Source organism: Haliotis rubra, unplaced genomic scaffold (genome assembly GCF_003918875.1).
Source record: "Haliotis rubra isolate DU_JTF1 unplaced genomic scaffold, ASM391887v1 Scf1024, whole genome shotgun sequence".
Taxonomy (NCBI): domain Eukaryota; kingdom Metazoa; phylum Mollusca; class Gastropoda; order Lepetellida; family Haliotidae; genus Haliotis; species Haliotis rubra.
The window spans coordinates 303336-329311 of NW_025764920.1; the positions used below are offsets into that span (position 1 = coordinate 303336).

At 44.7% G+C, this 25976-nt stretch overlaps 1 long non-coding RNA gene across 1 annotated transcript; it reads right to left on the bottom strand.

The window, feature by feature from the left end:
• Positions 1 to 14835: 14835 nt before the first annotated feature.
• On the bottom strand, positions 14836 to 18669 carry LOC124271267. Its single transcript, XR_006896990.1, has 2 exons — positions 18591 to 18669; positions 14836 to 14945 (listed from the first exon to the last, which is right to left on the bottom strand). It is a non-coding gene; the product is annotated as an uncharacterized LOC124271267 (long non-coding RNA).
• Positions 18670 to 25976: the final 7307 nt, after the last annotated feature.

A 25976-nucleotide genomic window follows, 5' to 3' on the forward strand; every position in this document is an offset into this window, starting at 1 on the left:
CACTGCTCCGGGAATGTTTTGAAGCCATATTGGGTGATGTTGTGATGGCCAAGGAAGTCTGGAGGAGTACGAGACAGGTAATCAGGAGGGTGTGAACCCCCTTTTGGTTCCCCCTGTAAAGTGGTATTGTAGATGTCACCAAGCTGTACCATAGAGCACCCACACCAAAGAAACATGTGCTGGAACCATCCAACCAGATGTAGCACAAATATCAGATGTACATTGATACATTACATTATACCACTAGGGTGTGTTATGTCCATTGTTCCGGCAGGTTGATTTTCTGCGTATCAACCTTCTGTCTGCACGTGCAGAGGTTGATATGTGGATAACGACCTGGTCGGTGCAGGAAACGCACGAGCAACAAGCAATAATGTACGAGTCCATTCGGCGCCCACGTGGTATAAGTAGGTTAGCACCCTCCCTCTGCGGGTGATATGGATTCAACGCTCTCGCCTAACGGCTCGAGCGTTGAAATCCATATCACCCTTGAGGAGGGTGCTAACGTATACGCAAACGCTAAGACACCCACAGCAGGGGGCCTGTTTGGGGATCAAACACATAATGAACGAAATATGGTAAATAATGGCCGAAAATGTCTCTTTACAACTTGTTTGGAGAGTGCTATGAAATATAAGCCCAATGTTAAAGATTAAGGTTGATTAGTTACATACAAATACGATATTGTTTTGAAACTCGTAGCGATTATAATTACATTTCCTAAAATTGGTCGAAGCGCACGTACAATATCCATAACAAGTAGCAAGATCGTCAGAAATACACTCAGTTGGACCCATGAGAGCAGTGATGTCAACAAACGCACGAGCGTGTATTTGAATCTCTCACCGTCAATTGCATGATTCTTATTAAAAACTTTATAATAGGCAGCAAAATCCTTTTAGCTACGTTCTTTGTACTTTCAATATGACGATATATATTTTTCATGATTCTTTAAACAATGACATAATGCCATAAACGATTTAAGTACTCGGGATTATCAAAGCACCACGCTCATTTACGCGCGTTCTGATTGGTTTGTCGTATCTTCGCACATAACAAGTATCGAGTGGGAGGAGTCTTCTTGGAGGTTACGGAAAGGGGCGTGCCATATTTGCCAAGAAACGATGCATTTTAAAATTGAAGCACTCGGAAAATGTTGGTTCCATTCGGAACATATCGCATTTAGACATATGCTAAACTTACATTCACACGTTGTCGTGTTCATTCGTTTACCTTTTTTTTTCATTCATTCATTCATTTATTTTTTGAAAGCTCAAAACATGTACAATTATATTGACAACCTTAAATATCTACTAGACCGTCGGGATAGCACTATCAAAGTTGTCCTGGTCCTGTCAACATTTTACTAGACCCGGGCCAGTGGGATAGCATGAATGTAGAGCACATTGGGCATGTGCAGCCGTTCATTCGAGGACAGAGACGTGACTTTACACTTCAACAAGATAATGCCCATCCACATGTCGCTCGTGGTGTGACAGATTTCCTGAGACAGCTGAACATTCTGGTACTGGGTTGGTCAGCCCTTTCTGGTCAGCCTTTTCTCCCGGACCCGTTCCCTATTGAGCATGTTTGGGGTGAAATGGAACGACGTTTATGTCAAGCTCAGAATCAACCACTGACGTAACCTGAATTGGGACAAGCGTTGGTTCAGACATGGTACAATATTCCCCAAGCTTCCTTCAATCGCTTAGCCTGCAACAACGCTAAACGGTGGACACACACGATACTGAATATGTGAACCGACTTTTGACACCACGTCTCTTCAAGGGCGTGTCACGATGCCTAGTGTCAAATCATACAGATTTCGAGATTATCCTGTCAACAGTTAAACAGTGATTAAGGAAAACACCACAAATCATGTAAATATCTTTTGGCATTAAAAAAATTACATACCATCAAATAATACAGTTATTTCAGTAATCTGTATCTCTGATTTTACAGGCGCTTCCAGTGTGTCAGGTTTAAAAGTGCCAAAAGTTGTCTGCCCTTTGACCTTAGTATTGTGTAAGTGTTGCGTATGATAAAGCGTCAAACACAAGTAGCGGTTTAGTTACGTCCAGTTTGGTACAGCTGTGTGACATAATAATAATAATAATGATAATAATATCACGGGTCAATTATACCGTCGTATAACCGGTTGGGAGCCGTTGAATGGGCAGCGAACTGGGGCCGTATTTATAAAAATTCTAAGAATTAAAAGTTACCCCTAAGTGTAGAAAATACTGAGATTTTTGTGAGAGTTACTCTTAAAGGTCACATGCAACCAAAAATTCAAACATAATTAAAACACAATTATCACTTATTCACGACATATAATATACATTGCTGGTTCTGAAAAAACATATAAACAAAATTATAAGCGTACAATCGCAAATCAAAAGTGCAATATTTTGTACTTGGGTTTACTTCCCAAGAAACGAAGCAGCCGGGAGACCGAACCCAGTCAGAGCGGGTGGGTGTGCACTCAAGTGTAACGGCTGGTTCATTTGCAGATGCCCTCACGGCTCATTGGGTGTGTGTATATAGAGATGTTGGGTTTTGTAAATACATGCTCATTTTTTGTGTATAACATTTTGCAATCAACAGCCATCATAACATGTCATGTGTTCAAGTATAACACCTGCCTGTCTGTGTAATTACATAATGTGACAGAGACCGAACTCGGGCCATAAATCAATGCATTTTGTTTATGGTGTATAGCCTGATAGGTGTTAAGTTCAAATTGCATGTAGCAGCTGTGTATTGAATATTGTCATAAGCAGACAGGCAGGCAGACACACGGGTGTCAATAAAACAAGACATTGAGTTTTGTCTGTGACAACGACATATCTATATCACAGTTAGAAATTCTGTCAACGCTAAATAATGACATTGCTTTTAAGTATCGAACTGAGAAAGTGACTCGGTAAGAAGAACGTGTGGTGAAATAGACAAATGAAATTATATAAACAGTTAATTTACTGTCATAACATATAAAAAGCTCGCGCCTGTGAGATATCAACAAAACATTAGAAAAATAGCTCACACCAAAGCCTTCACCGAGTATTCACCGGACAACCCGCTTCCAAGCTGCGCGAACCTATTTCACTGCGCACGTGCTATGAGCTCAGTCCAGCTGTTGAAACCAGTTTTCAAATTAGTGAATCGTTTGAACTACGATTTCGCGCGTTTTTTTTCATCGCGATATTTTTCAACTTTATAAGTTGAATTTGCATTTTTGACGATTTGTTTCGGTAAGTCCATACCGAAAGGTATCAGAATCTGCAAAGTTGTGTTTTACGTTGCATGTGACCTTAAAGTTTCAGAATTTTCTTAAGACCTAGAATAAAACCTCTTTACTCTGAAGAGTACTCTTAGAGTGAGCAAATGTTAGGAGTCCTCACAGAGGACTCCTAAGTCGACCTAAGAATTTTCTTAACTCAACAACATGGCGGCCGCTAGACAACGCAGCCGTCACCTCAGACATTTTCGAGAACGTAAGGGCGTTTTAACTTTTTACGATGACAATGAATTAGTCAAAAGATTCCGTTTTGATCGAGCGGGAATGATATTTTTGAGAGATTTGGTGAGAGAATCTTTGCAATCACCCACGGACAGAAATTACGCTATCGCACCTGAACTGAAAATTGCCATCACCTCACGCTATTTAGCCACAGGTAAAATGCAAATGTGCAATGGAGATGACTTGGGACCGTCACAGTCCACGATCAGCTGTGTCATCAATGATACATTGGATGCTTTGACATCGCCATCTATCGTGAAGCAGTTCATAAAATTCCCAGTTCATGCGCGTGAAATACAAAGAAAACAAGCAGCGTTCATGAACATAGCAGGTTTCCCAGGCGTCATTGGTGTCATTGACGGTACACACGTACGAATAATTGCACCGCGAGATGATGAGGCAGAATACGTGAACCGAAAACATTATCACAGCATCAACACACAGATTGTATTCGATGCCGATTATTACATTTTGGATGTTATCGCGAAGTGGCCTGGTTCTACCCATGACGCTCGCATATTAAACGAGAGTGGTTGAAAAGTGCTGTTTGAGAGGACCTACATGCCCACAAGTTGCCATCTACTCGGAGACAGAGGCTACCCCTGCAAACGCTGGTTACTAACGCCATATTTGAGACCTCTACCCGGCCCCCAGACAGATTACAACAGTTATGATACGTTTCCTTGTTTTGTTTACCTCGTGACCTATAAACGATAGATACGTGTGCTCAAAAAAGACATTATTACGAACTTGCATTCATAAAAACTACATTTTACCTACCCACAGAGAGTTCTGACGGATATGCACACATGTTCAGCCTGTGATAAAAAGGGCACGGTCTGCAACATCCCCTTTAACTTTATTGGTTAGAGTTATTTCCCTTTCTTTGTGGGTTTCTACTAAAATCACGCAGGACAAGCCCAGAAATAAGATCATTATTCCTTGGATATTAATCAAATTGTAACACAAGCTGTTATTATATTATTGACTGTGTGTTTGGGGGTTTCATGTAGCTGAAATGTTGGGTTTTATATATGTATATTGCATGAAACAAGTAGCATATATGGTGAACATCTAATAGTAATGACGTGAGAAAACCCGTAACGTTCAGAGTGAGTGGGCCGATTGTCTGTTTGAAGGTTGAAAATGTTGAACAATGTTTGACCTAGGAATGCTAGCCCTGATAAAGCCAGGTGATGAAAGTTGGCCACGTGGGGGACGACAACAGTCGATAGTACTACATGTCCATATATGGAAGAGGGTGTAAGGATTTGACTGCTTGTGCATGGAGACGAATACGATTGGTTAGGAAAAGAGGCAGGCGCGTTTGTGTTTGTGCAATGGGGCACGAAAGCGCCTAATTGATGACAAGAGCAGGAGGACACTGGGGCCCCGCTTGGCCAGGGGGTAGATGCTCCGGGACAGGGACAGGCCCCAGGTGCCATATGGAAGAATTTTGACCATGTGAGTGTGTATGTTGAGAAGAAAAGTGAGAACGGAGTGCTGTGCCCCTGGCGTCCTTGGCGCAGGTGTAAGGTGATGGGTGTAATTAGTTGGACACGTGCCGGAAGCATGACAGCAAGCAAGTGGATTGGTTGATGGCCTACCAACTAGCCAATGGACAAACCACGAGCGCCATTGTGAACTTTCCACGGTGAGGGTAAGTAATGTTTTCATGGGTGACTTGTTTTATTACAAAATATAGCCTGGTTGTGTGATTTGTGTGAGGCATAATTGGTGAATTGTTTTGCAGGTTATCAAGTAAGTGGTTCCTAATACCTCAACTTGCACAGATTTTAAAATGTGAACGTTGTGATTTATATTTTATATTCGCTCACGTGTAAACCCTCAATAACGACGTAAACGGTAAAGTGCATCTTTCAAAATAGATAATATAGCTTTTAAGTTTGTTCCTGTGAATTTATTTAGACTAATGCATTATAATGTGTAGGTAACAGGTAGTACATTTAGGGGATAACTGTACTGTGTTTGACGAATACCGGTGGTTATATAGCCGCAAATTTAGTTATATCGGCGACGCGTAAGCGGGCCATTATCAATTCTGTTGTCAAATAACGTCATATCAGGTGACGTCACGCTCCATAATGACGTCATAACCTTGTTTCATGATCTAACAGTGTTGGGCGAACAGCCCGTTGCGAGTAAGTTGTGTGAACTTAAAATTAAATTGATGATACTGTTTTGTCTTTTTAACGCAAATTCCACCCATTTTAGCTGGATAGGGGAGTTAATTGACCAATGGCTTCTGCAAATGACAATGTCCTGAGAAACAGCGTTACCCCAATAGTGTAGGGATACATTCAAAGGTTTCGATGAATCGGTTTTCAAATTGCGACCGTATATGCTGATTATACGGTCGGAAATGTATAGGATTGACCCATCAGATCTCGTGTTACATACTAAGTTGAATTAGAATATTTGTTCATTGAACCGTAAATGTTGTTGTTTCCAGGTGTATGCGAACTGGCGGTCTGCGTTATGGGAGGACATCCTACAGTGAGGTGATATGAAGTTTGGCACCTCATTTCACAGTGAGGCACAATATTATATTTGTTTTTGTCGCAATAAGCCAGGGTAAACAAAAACTTATGATACAAACTGGTGTTCAGGGTAATTTCAGTGTTGCCATATTTTCCCCAAGTATTTGTTCACAGATAAAGGTGACAGCCCGTCACTGCTGGTTAGCGGACAAAAATACGTGTACATTTGTAATTTCCTGTGTAATCCGAGGGACGTAAGGAGTAAAAACACTGGGGGAATACGTGTTACAAGCCATATTCCAAAGTTTGGTACCTGTCACAAAGTTTATTGTCCCACCCCAAGGGATTAATGTTATAAGGGCCCATAAACGCCAGCAAACAAATATCTTAATGCTTTTATTTCTGAACTAACTTGCACCGATATCTACTTATCTACATGATTTCCGTTGTTGAGAACTCTACCCCTACAACAGATACGATATATTCCCCTGTTTCTGTGTTTAAGGCGTGGCATTATGTCATACTTGTTTGGATTACCGCATGATTTCGATCACTGAATTGTCTGGTGTTGACTCATTTATTTGCTAACTATCACCACACAGATGGAACTATTGCTGAGTGCAGAAAACTAACAATCATGCAGACAAACTGGCAAATATTGTTATTCTAATCTGTATGAAATGAAAATTAGTTTGAGGGTAACTGAATAGTTGTTGAACTTTCTGTCTTGAGTGTTTTGAGTGAACCATCTTTTCTGTATATTACTAAGTGAGACATGCAGGTAAACATGGTATTAAGCATCACTCACAACTTATGTGTGAAATTATTAACGTTTGGCTGTTTGCAATCATAAATACACAATCAAGTCCGGATCAGACAATCAAGTTATTAATACAGTGAGTGTAAGACTGCACCCTGTGATGTAACTCTACCCTTACTGTGATCTACCTTACAGTGTACCTAACCCTAACCCTGGGTATATTCTAGTTCAGAACGTACATAATCAAGTCTTAACCAGACAGTCAAGTGATTGATATAGTAAGTGTAAGACTGCACCCTGTGATGTAACTCTACCCTTACTGTGATCTACCTTACAGTGTAATTAACCCTTACCCTGGTTATATTCTAGTTCAGAACTTACATAATCAAGTCTGAACCAGACAATCAAGTGATTGATATAGTAAGTGTAAGACTGCACCCTGTGATGTAACTCTACCCTAACTGTGATCTACCTAACAGTGTACCTAACCCTAACCCTGGATATATTCTAGTTCAGAACGTACATAATGAAGTCTCTGATGAGACACAACAGACAGCAACATAAGCCACTTGCAAGAATTAATTGTCAACCTGACAGCCATCTGCCTGCCTGCCTGCCTGCCTGCCTGCCTGCCTGCCTGCCTGCCTGCCTGTCTGTCTGTCAGTAAGCAATATTCCAGAAATATGACAGCACAACCATATTGCATTACTGGAGTAAACCCCTCAGTTTAAACAGACCCAACCTGCAGTGTAAGTTTGATGCACTTCTTAGATCAGTATGGTGCACTGAGACACCAGGTAATCTTGGACACCTTGTAAAACTGATGAAGGACCAAGCAGTACAGATGTAACATTGCTGCCAAGTTCGAAGAAGAAACAAGTACCAGAAGTTTTACACTGATATTGAAAATGTGCAGAATCGTCCAGAATGAATTAGATGAAAGTGGACTGTGTGTGGTGTCAGTGAGCAAAGTTAACAATGTGAAAGATGCTTGAGAAAGGATACTACTGATTTACTACATTTAGTCATTTTGAAACAGACTGGTATATATACTGAACCAAATCATTACTGTCCTGTGTTTGAATCCAAAGTGTTTAGCTAATATTCAGACACAGTATGTTTGTGCTAATGTCTCATAGTTTAGATACGGTATTTTGAGATTCACATAGTTGTCAATGGTACAAATATACTAATTATAAAATCAATATATGATGTGTTCAAGACAGATACCACAATAGAAATGGTTGTGAGGTATGCAGAACTGAAGTTCTCAACACGGAAAAATTGTCATGAGAATAGGATTGAATGATCATGTTTAGAAATATCACTGTTAGGATTTAAAAACAACATTATAGCTTCATTTGATTAGATAAACATCATATTGCATTAAGTACATAATGAACTGCAAACCTTCGTCCCATCTCACATGTGTATGTATGGCTCTCACTGATGATGTTCTGTGTTTATTGAGAATACAGAGGTTTAATGTGTGTTTTCATTCAAGCATCATAAAATATTTACATGGTGCACAGTTGTCCAAAAAGAATGACCACTACATAGCAATTGTTTCTTGAGTGAAACGAACGGGGTTAGGTATGGGGGTTATACAGTGACTATACCTCACTCACTCACTCTGGAGTGAAGCAAACACGGAATAGGTATGGGGGGTATACAGTGACTATACCTCACTCACTCACTCGGGAGTCAAGCGAACGGGGGTGGGTATGTGGAGGGGATACAGTGACTATAACTCACTCACTCACTCTGGAGTGAAGCAAACGGGGATGGGTATGGGGGGTATACAGTGACTATACCTCACTCACTCACTCGGGAGTCAAGCGAACGGGGGTGGGTATGTGAAGGGGATACAGTGGCTATAACTCACTCACTCACTCACTCACTCTGGAGTGAAGCGAACGGGGTGGGTATGTGGAGGGATACAGTGACTATACCTCCACTCACTCGGGGAGTCAAGCGAACGGGGGTGGGTATGTGGAAGGGATACAGTGGCTATAACTCACTCACTCACTCGGGAGTCAAGCGAACGGGGGTGGGTATGTGGAAGGGATACAGTGGCTATAACTCACTCACTCACTCGGGAGTCAAGCGAACGGGGGTGGGTATGTGGAGGGGATACAGTGACTATACCTCACTCACTCACTCGGGAGTCAAGCGAACGGGGGTGGGTATGTGGAAGGGATACAGTGGCTATAACTCACTCACTCACTCTGGAGTGAAGCGAACGGGGTGGGTATGTGGAGGGATACAGTGACTATACCCCTCACTCACTCACTCACCGAGTCAAGAGTGAACGGGGTGGGTATGTGGAGGGGATACAGTGACTATACCTACCTCACTCACCTCACCGGGAGTCAAGCGAACGGGGTGGGTATGTGGAAGGATACAGTGGCTATAACTCACTCACTCACTCACTCACTCACTCTGGAGTGAAGCAAACGGGGGTGGGTATGTGGAGAGGATACAGTGACTATACCTCACTCACCACTTGAAGCTGGGGGAGTCCGGGTATTAACGGGTGGGTATGTGGAAGGGATACAGTGGCTATAACCCACTCACTCACCGGGAGTCGCTTAACGGGGTGGGTATGTGGAAGGGATACAGTGGCTATAACTCACTCACTCACCGAGTCAAGCTGAACGGGGTGGGTATGTGGAGGGGATACAGTGACTATACCCACCACCACAATCTGGAGTCGCTGAACGGGGTGGGTATGGAAGGGATACAGTGGCTATAACTCACTCACCACTCTGGAGGAAGCTGAACGGGGTGGGTATGTGGAGGGGATACAGTGACTATACCTCACTCACCACTCACCTGGAGTCAAGCCGAACGGGGTGGGTATGTGGAGGGATACAGTGACTATATACCTACCACCACTCACTCACTCGGGAGTCAAGCGAACGGGGTGGGTATGTGGAAGGGATACAGTGGCTATACTCACTCACCACTCACCACCGAGTCAAGCGAACGGGGTGGGTATATGGAGGGGATACAGTGACTATACCTCACTCACTCACTCGGAGTCAAGCTTAACGGGGTGGGTATGTGGAAGGGATACAGTGGCTATAACTCACCACTCACTCTGGAGGAAGCGAACGGGGTGGGTATGTGGAGGGGATACAGTGACTATACCTCACTCCACCGGGAGTCAAGCTGAACGGGGGTGGGTATGGAGGGGATACAGTGACTATACCTACCCCCACACCACTCACTCGGGAGTCAAGTGAACGGGGGTGGGTATGTGGAAGGATACAGTGGCTATAACTCACTCACTCACTCACTCTGGAGTGAAGCAAACGGGGTGGGTATGGGGGGCGTACAGTGACTATACCTCACCCACTCCACTCTGGAGTGAAGCAAACGGGGTGGGTATGTGAAGGGGATACAGTGGCTATAACTCACTCACTCACTCACTCACTCTGGAGGAAGCTTAACGGGCGGGTATGTGGAGGGATACAGTGACTATACCTCACTCACTCACTCACCGAGGAGTCAAGTTTAACGGGTGGGTATGTGGAAGGGATACATTGGCTATAACTCACCACACTCACTCTGGAGTGAAGCTGAACGGGGTGGGTATGTGGAGGGGATACAGTGACTATACCTCCTCACTCCACTCACTCGAGTCAAGCGAACGGGGTGGGCATGTGTGGAGGGGATACAGTGACTATACCTCACTCACTCACCGGGAGTCAAGCCAAACGGGGTGGGTATGTGGAAGGGATACAGTGGCTATAACTCACTCACTCACTCACTCACTCACTCTGGAGTGAAGCAAACGGGGTGGGTATGAGAGGGGTGGGTATACAGTGATTATACCTCACTCACTCTGGAGTGAGGCAAACAGGAAAGGGTATGGGGGTTATACAGTGACTATACCTCACTCACTCACTCACACACTCACTCTGGAGTGAAGCAAACGGGGGTGGGTATGGGGGGTATACAGTAACTATACCTCACTCACTAACTCGGGAGTCAAGCGAACGGGGGTGGGTATGGAGGGGATACAGTGACTATAACTCACTCACTCACTCTGGAGGAAGCAAACGGGGTGGGTATGGGGGGTATACAGTGACTATACCTCACTCACTCACTCACTCACCACCGAGTCAGCTTAACGGGGTGGGTATGGAGGGGATACAGTGACTATAACTCACTCACACACACTCTGGAGTGAAGCAAACGGGATGGGTATGGGGCGATACAGTGACTATACCTCACTCACTCACTCGGGAGTCAAGCTTAACGGGGTGGGTATGGAGGGATACAGTGACTATAACTCACTCACTCACTCTGGAGTGAAGCAAACGGGATGGGTATGGGGGTATACAGTGACTATACCTCACTCACTCACTCTCGAGCCAGTTTAACGGGGGTGGGTATGGAGGGATACAGTGACTATAACTCACTCACACGCCTGGAGTGAAGCAAACGGGATGGGTATGGGGGTATACAGTGACTATACCTCACTCACTCACTCGAGGGAGTCAAGCGAACGGGGGTGGGTATGGAGGGGATACAGTGACTATAACTCACTCACTCACTCTGGAGTGAAGCAAACGGGGATGGGTATGGGGGTATACAGTGACTATACCCTCACTCACTCACCGAGTCAAGCTTAACGGGGTGGGTATGGGAGAGTATACAGTGACTATACCTCACCACTCTGGAGTGAGGCAAACAGGAGGGGGTGGTATGGGGGTTAAACAGTGACTATACCTTCACTCACTCACTCACCACACTCACTCTGGAGTGAAGCAAACGGGGTGGGTATGGGGGTATACAGTAACTATACCTCACTCACTAACTCGGGAGTCAAGCTGAACGGGTGGGTATGGAGGGATACAGTGACTATAACTCACTCACTCACTCTGGAGTGAAGCAAACGGGATGGGTATGGGGGTATACAGTGACTATACCTCACTCACTCTCACTCACTCACTCACTGAGTCAAGCTTAACGGGGGTGGGTATGGAGGGATACAGTGACTATAACTCACTCACACACTCTGGAGTGAAGCAAACGGGGATGGGTATGGGGGGTATACAGTGACTATACCTCACTCACTCACTCGGGAGTCAAGCGAACGGGGGTGGGTATGGAGGGGATACAGTGACTATAACTCACTCACTCACTCTGGAGAGGAAGCAAACGGGGATGGGTATGGGGGTATACAGTGACTATACCTCACTCACTCACCTGGAGTCAAGCTTAACAGGGGTGGGTATGGAGGGATACAGTGACTATAACTCACTCACACACTCTGGAGTGAAGCAAACGGGGATGGGTATGGGGGGTATACAGTGACTATACCTCACTCACTCACTCGGGAGTCAAGCGAACGGGGGTGGGTATGGAGGGGATACAGTGACTATAACTCACTCACTCACTCTGGAGTGAAGCAAACGGGGATGGGTATGGGGGGTATACAGTGACTATACCTCACTCACTCACTCGGGAGTCAAGCGAACGGGGGTGGGTATGGGGAGTATACAGTGACTATACCTCACTCACTCTGGAGTGAGGCAAACAGGGAAAGGGTATGGGGGTTAAACAGTGACTATACCTCACTCACTCACTCACACACTCACTCTGGAGTGCAGCAAACGGGGGTGGGTATGGGGGGTATACAGTAACTATACCTCACTCACTCACTCACTCGGGAGTCAAGCGAACGGGGGTGGGTATGGAGGGGATACAGTGACTATAACTCACTCACACACTCTGGAGTGAAGCAAACGGGGATGGGTATGGGGCGTATACAGTGACTATACCTCACTCACTCACTCGGGAGTCAAGCGAACGGGGGTGGGTATGGAGGGGATACAGTGACTATAACTCACTCACTCACTCTGGAGTGAAGCAAACGGGGATGGGTATGGGGGGTATACAGTGACTATACCTCACTCACTCACTCACTCACTCGGGAGTCAAGCGAACGGGGCTGGGTATGGGGAGTATACAGTGACTATACCTCACTCATTCGGGAGTGGGGCGGTGGGGTAGCCTAATGGTTAAAGCGTTAGCTCGTCACGCCGAAGACACGGGTTCGAATCCCCACATGGTCACAATGTGTGAAGCCCATTTCTGGTGTCCCCCGCCGTGATGTTGCTGGAATATTGCTAACAGCGGCGTAAAACCAAACTCAGTCAGTCAGTCAGTCAGTCAGTCAGTCAGTCACTCACTCGGGAGTGAAGTGAAGGGTGGGTGGGTGGAGTGAGTGAGGTGAGTGAGTGAGTGAGTATGGGGGGTATACAGTGATTATACTCACTCACTCACTCACTCGAGAGTCAAGGCTTAACGGGGTGGGTATGGAGGGATACAGTGACTATACCTCACTCACTCAATCTGGAGTGGAGCAAACGTGGGTGGGTATGGGGGGTATACAGTGACTATACCTCACTCACTCACTCTGGAGTGAAGCAAACGGGGGTGGGTATGGGGGGTCTACAGTGACTATACCTCACTCACTCGGGAGTGAAGTGAAGGGTGGGTGAGTGAGTATGGGGGGGTATACAGTGATTATACCTCAATCACTCTGGAGTGAAGTGAAGGGGTGGGTATGGGGCTATACAGTGAATACACCTCACTCACTCACTCTGGAGTGAAGTGAAGGGGTTGGGTATGGGGGTTATACAGTGACTATACCTCCCTCACTCACTCACTCTGGAGTGAAGCAAACGGGGGTGGGTATGGAGGGGAAGACAGTGGCTATAACTCACTCACTCTGGAGTGAAGCAAACGAGGGTGCGTATGGAGGGGATACAGTGACTATACCTCACTCAATCACTCTGGAGTGAAGCAAACGGGGATGGGTATGGGGGGTAGACAGTGACTATACCTCACTCACTCTGGAGTGAAGCAAACGAGGGTGCGTATGGAGGGGATACAGTGACTATAACTCACTCACTCACTCACTGGAGTGAAGTGAAGGGGTTGGGTACGGGGGTTATACAGTGACTACACCTCACTCACTCAATCTGGATTGGAGCGAACAGGGGTGGGTATGGGGGGTATACAGTGACTATACCTCACTCACTCAATCTGGAGTGGAGCTGAACGTGGTGGGTATGGGGGGTATACAGTGACTATACCTCACTCACTCAATCTGGAGTGAAGCAAACAGGGGTGGGCATGGGGGGTTTACAGTGACTATACCTCACTCACTCAATCTGGAGTGAAGCAAACAGGGGTGGGTATGGGGGGTATACAGTGACTATACCTCACTCACTCACTCTGTATTGAAGTGAAGGGGTTGGGTACTGGGGTTATACAGTGACTACACCTCACTCACTCAATCTGGAGTGGAGCGAACAGGGGTGGGTATGGGGGGTATACAGTGACTATACCTCACTCTCTCTGGAGTGAAGCGAACGGGGGTAGGTATGGGGGTTATACAGTGACAATACCTCAATCACTCACTCACTTTGGAGTGAAGCAAACAGGGAATTGGTATGGGGGTATACAGTAACTATACTACACTCACTCACTCTGGAGTGAAGCAAATGGTGGGTATACAGTGACTATACCTCACTCACTCACTCACACACACACACTCACTCACTCACTCACTCTCTCTCTCACTCACTCTGGATTGAAGCAAACAGGGAATGGGTATGGGGGTATACAGTAACTATACCTCACTCACACAGTCACTCACTCTGGAGTGAAGCAAACGGGGGTGGGTATGGGGGTATACATGAGTGTTGAATTGGTTAAAATCTCATATACCACGTGGGTTGATTATCGGGTCAATATCTGGGGTTATTAATTTTTGTGAACGACCTCTCAAGGGGTTGGTTATCAGATAACCAACCTTCCCCAGAGGTTGGTTACCATATAACCCCCAAGGGCGGTTATCTGACCAACTCTCGGAGCGATACCGGGAACAAGGCTCGGCTTCGTCTCACCTTATTCCTGGTATCGCACCTCGAAGAACTTTTCCCTTGGCAGATCGGGTGTGACCACCCTATGCCTCTACCTCAATGTTTTTGTTGGAAACATCTTCAATAAATAAACAAATACAGAACCATTCAAAATGATTTATTTTTTTACAATATCTGCACACTGCAGTTAATAAATTGGAACCGGCAAGATCTCCTTTCCCCCTTCCCATTCTCCTTAGGGTCACTTGAATCATCTGAAAAATGAAATAGATGTTTAGACAGGATCCTCAGTTTTGTAATGAATAATTTGAATTACAACAATGATTAATTTGATGATACATTCCTAGAACGTGAACATGAGGTTTACCAACAAATTACATTCATCAATATCAAGTATAGTTTTCATGAAAATCTCAAATACCAATACACTTGGGGTTAGTACAAACTTTTGACCAATGGAATGACAGTTCGGTCGGTGGGCCACTGGCCTATGAGCAGTGCATTTTCCCCTGACCAATAACGTTAAATTTCATTAGAAGAGTCAGTAATGAGAACGTTTTAAATTGTTCCCTAAAATTTTGTTTCCACTGGGAGACAGAAAACATACCTTCTGGAGTTGAAGCCTTGTGTTCCCAAATTAGGGTAGTGGGGGTGGGGTGTGTGAGATGATTTTTTTGGGTGGGGGCAGGGCGTGTCACTCGTTTTGTTCTGGGGAGGTTTGTTTTGTGTGTGTGCGTGCCTTACTCACTCTGGAGTGAGGCTAAGGGGGTTGGGTGGGCATGAGGGGTATACAATGATTATATCTCAGTCACTCTGGATTGAAGCGAACAGGGTATGGGGGGTTATACAATGACTACACCTAACTCACTCACACTGGAGTGAAGTGAAAGGGTTGGGTATGGGGCTATACAGTGATTACACCTCACTCACTCACTCTGGAGTGAAGTGAAGGGTGGGTGAGTATGGGGGGGATATACCTCAATCACTCTGGAGTGAAGTGAAGGGGTGGGGTGGGCATGGGAAATATACAGTCACTACACCTAACTCACTCACTCTGGAGTGAAGTGAAAGGGTTGGGTATGGGGCTATACAGTGAATACACCTCACTCACTTACTCTGGATTGAAGCGAACGGAGTGGGTATGGGGGGTATACAATGACTATAGAAGAGTCAGTAATGAGAACGTTTTAAATTGTTCCCTAAAATTTTGTTTCCACTGGGAGACAGAAAACATACCTTCTGGAGTTGAAGCCTTGTGTTCCCAAATTAGGGTAGTGGGGGTGGGGTGTGTGAGATGATTTTTTTTGGGTGGGGGGTGAGAGTGTCACTCGTTTTGTTCTGGGAGGTTTGTTTTGTGTGTGTGCGTGCCTTACTCACTCTGGAGTGAAGCTAAGGGGGTTGGGTGGGCATGAGGGGTATACAATGATTATATCTCAGTCACTCTGGATTGAAGCGAACAGGGTATGGGGGGTTATACAATGCCTACACCTAACTCACTCACACTGGAGTGATGTGAAAGGGTTGGGTATGGGGCTTTACAGTGATTACACCTCACTCACTCACTCTGGAGTGAAGTGAAGGTGGGTGAGTATGTATGGGGGTATACCTCAATCACTCTGGAGTGAAGTGAAGGGGTGGGGTGGGCATGGGAAATATACAGTCACTACACCTAACTCACTCACTCTGGAGTAAAGTGAAAGGGTTGGGTATGGGGCTATACAGTGAATACACCTCACTCACTCACTCTGGATTGAAGCGAACGGAGTGGGTATGGGCGGTATACAATGACTATACCCCACTCACTCACTCTGGAGTGAAGTGAAGGGTGGGTGGGTGAGTATGGGGGGATATTCAGTGATCATACCTCAATCACTCTGGAGTGAAGTGAAGGGGGTGGGTATGGGGGATATACAGTCACTACACCTAACTCACTCACTGTGGAGTGAAGTCAAGGGGGTGGGTATGGGGTTATACAGTGACTACACCTCACTCACTCACAGGGGTGAAGTGAAGGGGGTGGGTATGGGGCTATGTACTGACTACAACTAACTCACTCACTCTGGAGTGAAGTCAAGGGGTGGGTATGGGGGTTATACAGTGACGACACCTCACTCACTCACTCTGGAGTGAAGTCAAGGGGGTGGGTATGGGGGTTATACAGTGACTACACCTAACTCACTCACTCTGGAGTGAAGTGAAGGGGTTGGGTATGGGGTTATACAGTCACTACACCTCACTCACTCACTCTGGAGTGAAGTGAAGGGGTTGGGTATGGGGCTATACAGTGACTACACCTAACTCACTCACTCTGGAGTGAAGTGAAGGGGGTGGGTATGGGGGGTATACAATGACTACACCTGTCTCACTCACTCTGGAGTGAAGTGAAGGGGGTGGGTATGGGGCTATACAGTGACTACACCTCACTCACTCACTCTGGAGTGAAGTCAAGGGGTGGGTATGGGGGTTATACAGTGACTACACCTGTCTCACTCACTCTGGAGTGAAGTGAAGGGGGTGGGTATGGGGTTATACAGTGAATACACCTAACTCACTCACTCTGGAGTGAAGTGAAGGGGGTGGGTATGGGGTTATACAGTCACTACACCTAACTCACTCACTCTGGAGTGAAGTGAAGGGGGTGGGTATGGGGTTATACAGTCACTACACCTCACTCACTCACTCTGGAGTGAAGTGAAGGGGGTGGGTATGGGGTTATACAGTCACTACACCTAACTCACTCACTCTGGAGTGAAGTGAAGGGGGTGGGTATGGGGTTATACAGTCACTACACCTCACTCACTCACTCTGGAGTGAAGTAAAGGGGTTGGGTATGGGGGTTATACAGTGACTACACCTAACTCACTCACTCTGGAGTGAAGTCAAGGGGTGGGTATGGGGGATATACAGTGACTACACCTAACTCACTCACTCTGGAGTGAAGTGAAGGGGTGGGTATGGGGGTAAACAATGACTACACCTGTCTCACTCACTCTGGAGTGAAGTGAAGGGGGTAGGTATGGGGCTATACAGTGACTACACCTCACTCACTCACTCTGGAGTGAAGTCAAGGGGTGGGTATGGGGGTTATACAGTGACTACACCTCACTCACTCACTCTGGAGTGAAGTGAAGGGGTTGGGTATGGGGTTATACAGTGACTACACCTCACTCACTCACTCTGGAGTGAAGTCAAGAAGGTTGGTATGGGGTTATACAGTCACTACACCTAACTCACTCACTCTGGAGTGAAGTGAAGGGGGTGGGTATGGGGTTATACAGTGACTACACCTCACTCACTCACTCTGGAGTGAAGTGAAGGGGTGGGTATGGGGGTTATACAGTGACTACACCTCACTCACTCACTCTGGAGTGAAGTGAAGGGGTTGGGTATGGGGGTATACTGTGACTACACCTCAGTCACTCACATGGGGTGAAGTGAAGGGGGTGGGTATGGGGCTATATACTGACTACAACTAACTCACTCACTCTGGAGTGAAGTCAAGGGGGTGGGTATGGGGCTATACACTGACTACAACTAACTCACTCACTCTGGAGTGAAGTCAAGGGGTGGGTATGGGGGTTATACAGTGACTACACCTCACTCACTCACAGGGGTGAAGTGAAGGGGTGGGTATGGGGGCTATATACTGACTACAACTAACTCACTCACTTTGGAGTGAAGTCAAGGGGTGGGTATTTTGGTTATACAGTGACTACACCTAACTCACTCACTCTGGAGTGAAGTGAAGGGGATGGGTATGGGGGATATACAGTGACTACACCTAACTCACTCACTCTGGAGTGAAGTGAATGGGGTGGGTATGGGGGTTATACAGTGACTACACCTCACTCACTGACTCTGGATGTAGACAGCTTGTACCCTGGCCACTAAGTGTTCACCCACAGTGTGATATAGACAGCTTGTACCCTGACCACCAAGTGTTCACCCACAGTGTGATGTAGACAGCTTGTACCCTGACCACCAAGTGTTCACCCACAGTGTGATGTAGACAGCTTGTACCCTGACCACCAAGTGTTCACCCACAGTGTGATGTAGACAGCTTGTACCCTGACCACCAAGTGTTCACCCACAGTGTGATGTAGACAGCTTGTACCCCTGACCACCAAGTCTTGGGCCACAGTGTGATGTAGACAGCTTGTACCCTGACCACTAAGTCTTGGCCCACAGTGTGATGTAGACAGCTTGTACCCTGACCACCAAGTGTTCGCCCACAGTGTGATGTAGACACCTTGTACCCTGGCCACTAAGTATTGACCCACAGTATGATGTAGACAGCTTGTACCCTGGCCACTAAGTATTGACCCACAGTATGATATAGACAGTTTGCACCCTCACTACTAAGTATTGACCCACAGTATGATGTAGACAGCTTGTACCTGACCACCAAGTCTTGACCCACAGTGTGATGTGGACAGCTTGTACCCTGACCACCAAGTGATCACCCACAGTGTGATGTAGACAGCTTGTACCCTGACCACCAAGTGTTCACCCACAGTGTGATGTAGACTGCTTGTACCCTGACCACCAAGTGTTCACCCACAGTGTGATGAAGACTGCTTGTACCCTGACCACCAAGTGTTCACCCACAGTGTGATGTAGACAGCTTGTACCCTGACCACCAAGTGTTCACCCACAGTGTGATGAAGACTGCTTGTACCCTGGCCACCAAGTGTTCACCCACAGTGTGATGTAGACAGCATGTACCCTGACCACCAAGTGTTCACCCACAGTGTGATGTAGACAGCATGTACCCTGACCACCAAGTCTTGACCCACAGTGTGATGTAGACAGCTTGTACCCTAACCACCAAGTGTTCACCCACAGTGTGATGTAGACAGCATGTACCCTGACCACCAAGTGTTCACCCACAGTGTAATGTAGACTGCCTGTACCCTTACCACCAAGTGTTCGCCCACAGTGTGATGTAGACAGCTTGTACCCTGACCACCAAGTGTTCACCCACAGTGTGATGTAGACTGCTTGTACCCTGACCACCAAGTGTTCGCCCACAGTGTGATGAAGACTGCTTGTACCCCTGACCACCAAGTGTTCACCCACAGTGTGATGTAGACAGCTTGTACCCTGACCACCAAGTGTTCACCCACAGTGTGATGTAGACAGTTTGTACCCTGACCACTCAAGTGTTCACCCACAGTGTGATGAAGACTGCTTGTACCCCTGGCCACCAAGTGTTCACCCACAGTGTGATGTAGACAGCATGTACCCTGACCACCAAGTGTTCACTCCACAGTGTGATGTAGACAGCATGTACCCTGACCACCAAGTCTTGACCCACAGTGTGATGTAGACAGCTTGTACCCTAACCACCAAGTGTTCACCCACAGTGTGATGTAGACAGCATGTACCCTGACCACCAAGTGTTCACCCACAGTGTAATGTAGACTGCTTGTACCCTTACCACCAAGTGTTCGCCCACAGTGTGATGTAGACAGCTTGTACCCTGACCACCAAGTGTTCTCACCCACAGTGTGATGTAGACAGCTTGTACCCTGACCACCAAGTGTTCACCCACAGTATGATGTAGACAGCTTGTACCCTGATCAATGGTTACAGGTGTTGATGAAGAGGTGGTATCCATCTCCCTTGTAGATGTCAGTGGTCAGTGTGGTATCCATTGGCAGACATATCCACTGATAGGCTGGTTAAAGGTGTGAATGTGACGTGTAGGGCAAACATGTCCACTGTTTAGCTGGATGCTGGTGTGTAATAGGAGGGTATCCACATTAGCCAGTGCCACTTGTCAACAGGATATCTTGAAACAGGTACAGCTTGCAGAGCATCACTGTAAGACAGAAAGAACATGTGTATATTTCCTTGCGGCAGGTCCATTCTTCGTGTATTTCCTTCAGTAGCCTGTCGTTCCACCACGAAGACTAAACAGACCAGGTAACGTGTGAGCAGAACTACTGGCATTTTCGACACTACCTCCTGGCAGTTTCAGTATTTCTACTCGCCATTCTCTGCATTGACTGGAGCATTTGCAATGCGTCAGTTTCTGTGATTCTTTCACCCGCCTTCTATAGCTTAAGAAGGTTTTAACTTTTGCCCGGGCTGTCACTTCTCGGAAACTCAATAACAACAACTTCGCTAAACAGGCCAACTTCCCACTTCGAATTCACTTCCTTGAGCGAGGGACTGGTTGCGTTTGCACAAATGTTTTTGTAATTGTCATGGAACCAAAACCGTCTATATTCGAAATGACAAATTTAATCAAAGATATTTGCGGATTTATTCATAACAGAAAGGTTTTCCCTATAGCATTACTTATAAATATCGGTCAAACTATATACTTCATACTTCTAGACTTACAACATATTTACTTTCTGTTCTTAACCACTTTTTGTAACACATCGCACAAACCCATAGCTGTCCTGGCAAAGGCGGTCACGTGATCACGTTCACTCACAAATTCCAAGAAAGCAATCGGAACGTTTGACGTTCACCATACATATCTCATGACGTGATAGCGCTGATTATTGTTTATGCATTCTGAATCAATCGCTCCTTTCCGTAAACTGTTGAGGCTGCCCGTAGACATCCCCACTGTCGCCTCCTCGTCTCGGTGTTTTTGACACACATATACTGAGAGAAAAAAATAAGAGATCGCATAAAATTTCACATTGTAATTTCATCAAACATAACAGACTTGATTCACTGTTTTCAGTTTAAATAAAGAAAGTGCTCTCGCAACCGTCTGGCCAAGTCTTGACATACTTAGTGTCCTCATTGTATATTTATATAGGTCAGGGAATTGATGCGCTTCTTTATTTTTTTTCCCTTCCATTTATATTTGTATGCTCTGAAAAGTGACCCGTGTGTGAGAATTGCACCTTTGCGGACTGGATCTAACTACGTCTTTGAAATTACACAGAAATGTAGAATATTTCATATCCCAACCGCTGGTGTGAGTTTGATTACAAATAATTAAGTGGTTTGAAAAATAGACTCTTGTAAGTATTTTCCGACATTAATTATTGACAGTACTGCTGTTAAAATTGTAAAGGAAGCCAAATTCATTGCTAATATTTTCCATCATCATTTTGCCCTCTTCGTCCTCATGTAACATATTTAAAGAACAAATGCCAGAAGGCTCTCTATATCTTACAAGCTGTTTCAAATCTTATAGTACATAGAGGCCATCAGAAAACCCACCTCCAACTTTACAGAGCGTTTCTAAACAGTTAGAAGTGTAATAATTGTGATGCGAATTTCCCCCAATTTAAATACTATCTCATCCCAATTGAATAGACCGATGCTCATGCAATAGATCACTTGATTGCCTGGTCCAAACTCGATTAGGCGCCATTTAAATGGAATATTGATGAGTGCGGCGTTGAACATCCCAAAACAGGATGGCTGTGTAAGCTTTATTTCGTCATAGACCATCCGGCAGCTCGGTAATTCAATCATGTAGTGTCAAAACTACACACGATAAATGTCCATGAACATCATAAATACAGCTTTTTAAAATGTCATAATTGTTCGCAGACTATCACTTACTTGTGAGCAAATAATACATGTGTTTTTTCTTGTGCTAGTTTGGGTCAGGGCACAGATAAACCTCGTTGCACCAGCAGCACGGGTGCATTGCTTTCTTCTAAACGTATTTTAATTTTCAGTTCATATATATACACACGTCAGTCTATTTTGTTTTTGAACGAATGCGGCAGTGTGACGGTGCATTTTACCCATTTATTCATGAAACTATCCTTATCAATATTACACTTTATACCATTAAAATACGGGCTATAAACCAGCAGCAAGCAAGGCTAGCCCAACCACTGGGGATCGGTGACCAACTCTGTGTGTGGAAATACTCACTACAAAGATACAAAAGAATAAACAAACAAACAGGCTCATTCATACATCTTTATATATTGATGGTCCCAGACGGTGTCTACAGACATTTTGTTTTCAGGTTGATAAGGATTTTAGACAGGCAAACAACAATTATAATGGATTAGCTAAATACCAAACCTCCTTGTGTGGGACATACTGATAGTGAATGATCAGCTTTGATTATCCCTTTAACGGCGATAGGCTTGAACTGAAATGAAGGGACCACTGAAACTCAGCCATGTCAATGGCGGTTCGTAAAGTGAGTGAGTGAGTTAAGTTTTACGCCACACTCAGCAATATTTCAGCTATATGGCGGCGATGTGTAATTAAAGGACCAGACAATCCAGTGATCAACAGCATGAGCATTGATCTACGCAATTTGGATACAATGACATGCAACGCCCCTGTTCATACACTTTGCATAGTGTACATATTTATTTCATGAAGCCACATCCCAAGCTACGACATCCTAGACACAAATTCATCAATCAAATGACTGATGGAGCAGAATTGAGTGAGTGAGTTTAGTTTTACGTCACACTCAGCAATATTCCACCTATATGGAGGCGGTGTGATAATAATTGCATCTGGACCAGACAATCCAGTGATCAACAGCAGGGGCATCGATTTACGCAAGTTGGATACGATGACATGTGCCAATCAAGTTAGCGAGCCTCACCAACTGATCTCGTCAGTCGCCTCTTACGACAAGAAATGGATTTCAAGAAGATCAATTCTAACTCTGGTCTCTACTAGTGAAGCAGAAGTGAGTCAGAGTGGTCTTACGCCGCTTTGAGCCTTATCACAGCAATATCACGGCGGATAACACTGGAAATTGGCTTCACACTTTGTACCCATGTAGAGAATATACCCTTGGTCTTTGGAATGTGAATATGTATAACCCATTCTGTCTCCAAATGCTACAATTTTGGCCCTCGGCAGCCAAAAGTCGCTCTCAGGTAACTTACTGGATTTTGTTCACATTTTGATAAAATTTGAATTTAACTTCATAATCTAGCAATATAGATAGTAGCGCATCTTAATTCAATGAATTCTGGTTAGAACATCTTTGACAAGCACAGTAACCAGCCTTGCATGTTGACCCATTCTGTCTCCAAATGCTACAATTTTGGCCCTCGACAGCCAAAAGTCGCTTTCAGGTGACTTGCTTGATTTTGATCAAATTTTGATCAAATGTGAATTTAACTTCATAATGTAGCAATATAGATAGTAGCGCATCTTAATTCAATCAATTCTGGTTAGAACATCCTTGACAAGCACAGTAACCAGGCTTGCATGTTGACCCATTCTGTCTTCAAATGCTACAATTTTGGCCCTCGGCAGCCAAAAGTCGCTCTCAGGTAACTTGCTGGATTTTGCTTACATTTTGAAACAATTTGAATTTAACTTCATAATGTAGCAATATATATAGTAGCGCATCTTAATTCAATGAATTCTGGTGAGAACATCCTTGACAAGCACAGTAACCGGGCTTGCATGTTGACCCATTCTGTCTTCAAATGCTACAATTTTGGCCCTCGACAAAAGTCAAAGCTTTCAAAAGTTCACATTTTGATAAAATTTGCTTCATAATCTCAGGAATCTTAATTCAATCCTACTGGATTTTGATCAAATTTTGATCAAATGTGAATTTAACTTCATAATGTAGCAATATAGATAGTAGCGCATCTTAATTCAATGAATTCTGGTTAGAACATCTTTGACAAGCACAGTAACCGGGCTTGCATGTTGACCCATTCTGTCTCTAAATGCTACAATTTTGGCCCTCGGCAGCCAAAAGTCGCTTTCAGGTGACTTCGTAGATTTTGATCAAATTTTGATCAAATGTGAATTTAACTTCATAATGTAGCAATATAGATAGTAGCGCATCTGAATTCAATCAATACTGGTAAGAACAGCCTTGACAAGCACAGTAACCGGGCTTGCATGTTGACCCATTCTGTCTCCAAATGATACAATTTTGGCCCTCGGCAGCCAAAAGTCGCTCTCAGGTAACGTACTGGATTTTCATCAAATTTTGATCAAATGTGAATTTAACTTCATAATGTAGCAATATAGATAGTAGCGCATCTGAATTCATTGAATTCTGGTTAGAACATCCTTGACAAGCACAGTAACCAGGCTTGCATGTTGACCCATTCTGTCTCCAAATGCTACAATTTTGGCCCTCGGCAGCCAAAAGTCGCTTTCAGGTAACTTGCTGTTGTTTCTTCAAATTTTGATCAAATGTGAATTTAACTTCATAATGTAGCAATATAGATAGTAGCGCATCTTAATTCAATGAATTCTGGTTAGAACATCTTTGACAAGCACAGTAACCAGGCTTGCATGTTGACCCATTCTGTCTCCAAATGCTACAATTTTGGCCCTCGACAGCCCAAAGTCGCTTTCAGGTGACTTGGTGGATTTGATCAAATGTGAATTTAACTTCATAATGTAGCAAAATAGATAGTAGCGCATATGAATTCAATCAATTCTGGTGAGAACACCCTTGACAAGCACAGTAACCGGGCTTGCATGGTGACCCATTCTGTGTTCAAATGCTACAATTTTGGTCCTGGAAAGCCAAAAGTCGCTTTCAGGTAACTTGCTGGATTGTGTTCACATTTTCATCAGATGTGAATTTATCTTCATAATGTAGCAATATAGGTAGTAGCGCATCTGAATTCAATCTATTCTGGTAAGAACAGCCTTGACAAGCACAGTAACCGGGCTTGCATTTTGACCTATTCAGTCTTCAAATTCTGCAATTTTGGTTCTTGACAGCCAAAAGACGCTTTCAGGTAACATGCTGGCTTTTGTTAAAATGTTGATCAAATTTGAATTTAACTTCATAATGTAGCAATATAGGTAGTAGCGCATCTTAATTCAATGAATTCTGGTTAGAACATCTTTCACAAGCACAGTAACCGGGCTTGCATGTTGACCCATTCTGTCTTCAAATGCTACAATTTTGGCCCTCGGCAGCCAAAAGTCGCTTTCAGGTAACTTGCTAGATTTTGTTCACATTTTGATAAAATTTGAATTTAACTTCATAATCTACCAATATAGATAGTAGCGAATCTTAATTCAATCAATTCTGGTTACAACATCCTTGACAAGCACAGTAACCGGGCTTGCATGTTGACCCATTCTGTCTCCAAATGCTACAATTTTGGCCCTCGGCAGCCAAAAGTCGCTCTCAGGTAACTTACTGGATTTTGTTTACATTTTGATAAAATTTGAATTTAACTTCATAATGTAGCAATATAGGTAGTACCGCATCTTAATTCATTGAATTCTGGTGAGAACACCCTTGACAAGCACAGTAACCGGGCTTGCATGGTGACCCATTCTGTGTTCAAAAGCTACAATTTTGGTCCTGGAAAGCCAAAAGTCGCTTT